We start from the raw sequence: 5,935 nt of genomic DNA on the forward strand, positions 1-5,935 counted from the left end.
TTGGTGCCAAGTTCACATCAAATTACCAGATATGTTTGGATAAGAAATGTTCTTGAGGAGGACTTGGGAGAAGAAAGAGAGTGCGGGAAGGAAGCCATGTCTTCCCTGGTCTTGCCAATCCAAAAGGGAAATGAGCGCACAGCTTCAGTGACCCTCCTCTCACGAAGGTCAGGCAGGCAGGTGGGAGCCAGGGTGAGAGTTCTGGGGGGCAAGGGTGGTCCTCAGCCTGGGGAGCACCTGGAGCCCCAACACAGCTGCCCGCCTCCAGACGGCCCTGGGGACGGTGTTAATGAAAGCTCTGTGTAGGTGTCGTTGATTCATGTCCCTGTGTGGGGACTACCCAGCCATGGGATGCTGACCTCCGTACTGGATGGACACATCTGTTGGACCCACACACCCGCACAGCAGCCCCAGAGGGGACGCTTCATCCCTCGTCTGAGCGTTTGCACTACTGTTCACACGTATTCACCCACCCCCCACATCAGCTCCACGGGGGTTGGCTTCCTCACTGCATAGATGGTGGGCTTCTGTGGGACGTGCTGCAGCTGACCACGTGCGAGCAGATGTGGTAAGCACAAGCCATAATGGGCTTGAGCAGTTTGACCGTCTCCTATGCACTGAGATCTGACGCTCAAAGAGTTCCCCTGAGTGGCTGCTACCCCTTTAACCTGGACCTCAGAACAAAGTATGTCACAGACGTAAGTCAAACCCACAGCTCAAGCAAGTCCAGCTCATCCATAGCCTGCAGCAGCATCCTGCTACCCAGCCTGGCCAGGTGGCATGGAGACTCACGAGCACGAGGGCCAAGGGATGATTTGTTAGCTGGGCTCCTAGTTGATACAGAAAGGTAGAGAAATCTACCAAAGTCAAGGACAAGCTTGATTCTGAGCATTCCAATTTGCCTGTAAGTGATTCCCATATTTTTTGGCTTATGCAGGATAGAGCAAACCATATGGTGATAGAAAATCAGGATAACTCTGGGTAATAGAAACCTCTGCAGTGCAGCTGGGCACCGAGGCGTGCAGGTGGGTAAGGGGGAAGAGCTAAGCCGCAAAGGATATTGTGCAGAAGGGTGTGCTGACATGTCGTCTGATTAAGGCTTCCAGGAGATTTTCCACGTGAGCTTTACCACTCAATCTGCTCAGTTCAAGAAATGACATCCATGCTACCGCAGGCTTCTTTTCTGCACCTAAACTCTTCAATGTGCACCTCCTCTTGCATTTAAACGGGGCAGAAATACCTGTCTTCCACATTGTAAATAAAATCCACAAGCCTTGGGGTAAAAACAGTAATGTTTTGCAGAATTGGAAATTGCAAGCATGGTTGTCACCATGTAAGGTCTATCTATCCTGCTGCAGAGTCACATTCGACTGGCCCAGTGTCAGGTGGATCAAAGCGTGTGCAGTGGAAAACGTGAACCGGTGTGGGGACCTGTGAGTGTCAGAGAGTTCACTGTGCTGAAGTTCAGGAGTAACTAGCTTGTGTTTGCATTTCTATCTGTTTTGTGTAAAGTTCTCTGCTCATGATATACATTTAGAAAATATCTATTGTATTTCTGTGACAGAGAAACAGATGTCCCTTAACATTTACTTTGACTTCTTTTTTGTTCCATTGGGCAATGAGTGCTATGTGCACATATTTTCATGAATTCTATGAATTTTTTTTAAAAAGGGGTTTTCACATCTGAAAAAGAAATTAAAAATCGTTCCTGGGCTCTACCTTTAGATTTCTGCCATAGAGTTGCAGTTCTCTGAAGAGACTGAAGAGGATGCTAACTGGTAGCCAGATATCCACATGTGACAGTGCTGTGCTGGGTATGTGAGGTATGCACCCACTAGCCCTTGTGACAGGTCCTGGTCTGACCTGCATGTGCAGGGAATGCTCCTAGACATTAGGTTACTTTCCCATGGACATGACTAAGAAGTGGCGGAGCTCAGGATTGGCCCAAGGGTGTCTGGGCCAATCCCATGGTGCTGCCCACCTCCAGATGGCCTCCCCCATGCCCTTTGCTCCTGTGAAGCCAAGACCCCCAGCAAGGGGCCTCTGCAGGTGGCCCCAGCCTCCAGCAAGGAGAAAGAGCTTGCAGGGTGGGGCCTCTGTGCTCAGTTCCTCTGTAGCACCCCTCAGGACCCACCCAGGTGGCCTCTGCCTCCCTTTGTCCTCAGCTGGGGCCCCTTTCATTGCTCCTCAGCTTTGGAACAGAGGGCTGCCTGTGACACTTTTTTTTCTTTTACTAAGAAATCAAATGAAAACTGGTTGTAGAGAGAGGAAACACATGGGTTAGGAAATCCAGCAATAGTCATGGAAGGTTGGAGATCTATTTTTTCCTCCTAGTCTTGCCTTTCATTAAGGGAGTTACTCACGAATTAGCCACATGATGATGAAGGCATCTGCTAAAGATTAACCTGAACTGTTCCAGCCTTGAGAGGGACATGTGATATTTCTTATAATGCCCTGTCCCCAGCAGGATGCCAATGTCAACAGCAGCAACAGTGACTCACCAATGACTTGGCCAAGACCAGCAACCCAAACTGAAAATGAGCAGTTTGGCATTTTATCTAACAACTCTGACACCACTGTTTTCTTAGTCATATAATTAGAATCTACAAGTATCCAAGCAAAAGCCCCAAGGATTATTCTGGAGTATCTTTTCCCATCCTTGACCTCCAGTGCATTGGTACACTCTAGGTCAATCCCCAAATCCTGACTCTCTTACTTCTCACCATAGCTAAGGCCACTGTCCCCTCCCCTTGGGGCATCAGTGAACTGAGAGTGGATGATAGCTACTCCAGAACAGTGGGTTCTAACAGGGACTGTGCAAGGAGGCAGTGAGAAGGTGCCTCCTGTCTGCACTCGCCCATCCACGCCCGGTTCAGTGCAGTTCCATGTGGAAGATGGACCCTGTCCTGCCTGCTGGTTGCACAGGTGTCCAGGTATAGTCTTGCTGGTCACTTTCAGCTGGGCGCGTTGTCCAAACGGACAGTCTCGGGACCTCACAGCTTGGTGTACATGGAAATCAGAGAGTCACTCCTTTGCATTCAGAACAAAATCTAAGCTCCAAAGACCCCGCGTGGCCCCGAGCCCACCTCCCCTGCCAGCCCTCGCATCACAGCTCAGATGGCGCCTTTCAGAGCAGCCTCGCTGGACCACACTCAAGCAGCCCTCTCCCTTCTCTACTCAGTCACCATTAAATTTCACCACCACAGTGACCACAGCCCATTGCTGCCTCTCTGCCACCTGTCCCGTACCACAGCGGAAACTCCAAGCTGAGGATACGGACCTCAGGGTGCTCCCCATCCACTGCGGGCAGCACAGAGCTCACCCCCAGCTGACTGAGTGACACTCCTGCCCCTTCCCTCAGGAGATGGGAGAGCTTGGTTGATGGTTTCCCAGTGTGAGTTGGATTTAGAAAAGGAACTAATCCCGGAGTTCCAACTGCTGAGGGTGGAAGGGACCTGGAGGCCCAGCCAGTGAGACGAGGAAGTGTCCACAGGAGTGACTTTTTACAAAGGCATGCAGCTGGGGAGAAGGGTGCCGGTCCACCGCGTTATCTTTATGTTGGTCTCTCTGCGTTGAGCAGAAGCCCTGCTGGGCAGGACTCTGGACTTCTCTGGGGCTGTTTCCCTGGTGACTAATGGTACCTGGTAGGCAGTGGGTACTCCAGGGACAGTTGGCGACAACAGAGAAAGGTGGGAGACCAGCCTCCTGCCATCCCAAGTCTCCGGGGACCTAGAGGAGAGCAGAAAGGCATTCGCTACCCTGACCAGGAGGCCTGTTCCCAAGCAGAGAGTCCTGTCAAGCCCTGGCCTCTAGACTGTAGACCCCTGGCCTCTAGACTGAAGACCCCTGGCCTCTAGACTGGCCCTCCCCAGAGTCCCCTGCTCTCTTCCTGAATGGGCCTGGAGCAGCTCCAAAGTCGAAAGCTGACACTGTGGGGCCTCACGGGGACGTGCCCTCAGGCCCCCTTTACCATTCCAGCATTTCCAAACTCCTGGCCTGTGCTTGTGCCCTGGTTGGCATGTTCCTCCTGGCACGGGAACATGCCCTTCCACAGCGTGATGTGGCAAGAGACACAGGCCGGGTGGGGTGGACAGGTTGACTGATCTTCCTCCCTCACCTCCCTCCCGTCCTTCCGCCCTTCTTTCCCACACAGGTGCACACTTGGGTCTAGGATGCAGCCTGTCAAGACTCAGAGGACTGAGCTGAGTACTCCAAGAGCATCTTCCCAGATCCCTGGCCCCCTCCCACCCTGCAGAAGAGCACAGTGCAGGCGAGTAGCCAGGACCTGGACTCCCTAGAAGGACCCTCCCAGCCTGCTGCAGAGCAAGCATGGCCCTTATTGCAGCTTTAAGAGCTGTTGTTTGAGTTTCAGCAAAGTCCTCTGGTCTGCTTCCCCACACAGGCCTCCAAGGCTGTGGCAACCACAGGAGTGAAATTAACTTGCAGCGGAGCTTCAACTGTCCTGGTTCCTCCTGGTCGGGCTGATTTGCCCACGCCCACGACAGAAGGCTCAAGCACTCCACCGGGGAAAGAAGGACCAGAGAGCGCTCGCCAGGTTTGCCCTGCTCTGACCCAACCGTGGGTGCTGGTTGGAACTGTGAGAAGTGTGAGCCCAGCTCTGTGTGTGAGGCCTGGGGCCAGGAAGACGTGGGTGGACTCCAGGCAGCGGGGGGCCTGGAGGCTGAATCACCCCATTTGCTCCTCTTGGTCACAGACGTTTGGCTATTGCCACTGCCCCTGGAGTGAGTCACCCTCTGAATCCCACAGATGCCGCCGTGCCCCCAGGGCTGACAGTCCACACAACCAAAGCATTTGTTCCTCATCTTTTACCACCTCCCACTCCACAAGTGACGGGCACCTCCCACCGGGGGTGGCAACCACAAGGAGTAGCTATTTCTGCTTTTGAAGATTCTCAGAGTGGAGAATGGAAGTGTTTATCTTGTTGGCATTGGAATTAGGGCTGTGCAGCCTTCTGGGACATTATGGGTCATTCCATTAGCTCTGGGAATCAAATAATATTTTCTCAGCTCTGTTGCTGAAGGCTCCCTGGCCATTCTGTTCAACATCAGGGAAGAAGGGACAGGGAGCAGCTGTCCATGTCTCGGGGAAGAGGGGAACTGGCAGGCAGTGTGTGCAGACTGCTCTGTCTTGGAGCAGGGACAAGGGATCTTCCGTGAATCTGGGGCGGCAGCCTGCGATTTGGTGGGATGCCCTGTAGCAGCTCACAGGCTCAGACAGGAAGCCCCACTCCCAGCCCCTCCGTCCCTCCCACTCCATCCCACAGGATCTGGCCCACGGCTCAGATGTCCAAAGCGCAGCTCTGCCCTTTCTGCAGGTGGCCTGAAACCCTCAGCTGGGTCTCCCCTCACGTCCACCCTCCCTCACATGATGTGGAGGAGGCTTGTGGTTAACGCCATCTTGCTGCAAAAGCCTGAGCAACCGAAGAAGCACCAGCCCTAAGCAGTTCCTGTGAGGGCAGCACCAGCCAGGGCCATGTCCAGGGACCTGGGGGCAAGATCCTGGGCGGCATGGTCTATAACCGTCTTTTATCCCGCCCCCCTTTCTTCCTCTTCACCCCCTCCCCATCCCCGGTACTAGGAATTGAACTCAGGGGTGCTTAACCACTGAGCCACATCCCAGCCCTTTTTATTTTTATTTTGAGGCAGGGTCTCGTAAGTTGTTTAGGGCCTCACTAAATTGCTGAGGCTGGCTTTGAACTCTTGATCCTCCTGCCTCAGTCTCCAGAGTCTCCGGGGTTACAGGAATGGGCCATAGTGCCCGGCTCCATGGTAATCTTCCGAGGGTCAGCAGAGGCCTCCGTCCCCAACTCCAAGGGATGAGACATGGAGGAAATGGATAGAATATTCTGGACAGGGCTCTAAATGAGGGGTCCCAGCGCCTTCCCCTTGCTGAGGCCATGTCTCCCCCATCGCTC

General features: G+C 53.5%; 1 long non-coding RNA gene across 1 annotated transcript; it reads left to right on the plus strand.

The window, feature by feature from the left end:
* The first annotated feature begins 501 nt into the window (after positions 1–501).
* LOC308631234 lies at positions 502–4,267 on the plus strand. The gene is made up of 3 exons (XR_014018140.1): positions 502–904; positions 1,726–1,814; positions 4,154–4,267. It is a non-coding gene; the product is annotated as an uncharacterized lncRNA (long non-coding RNA).
* The last annotated feature ends 1,668 nt before the right edge of the window (positions 4,268–5,935 follow it).

The sequence above is a fragment of the Spermophilus citellus genome, assembly GCF_964194105.1.
Source record: "Spermophilus citellus genome assembly, chromosome: 11".
Classification (NCBI taxonomy): domain Eukaryota; kingdom Metazoa; phylum Chordata; class Mammalia; order Rodentia; family Sciuridae; genus Spermophilus; species Spermophilus citellus.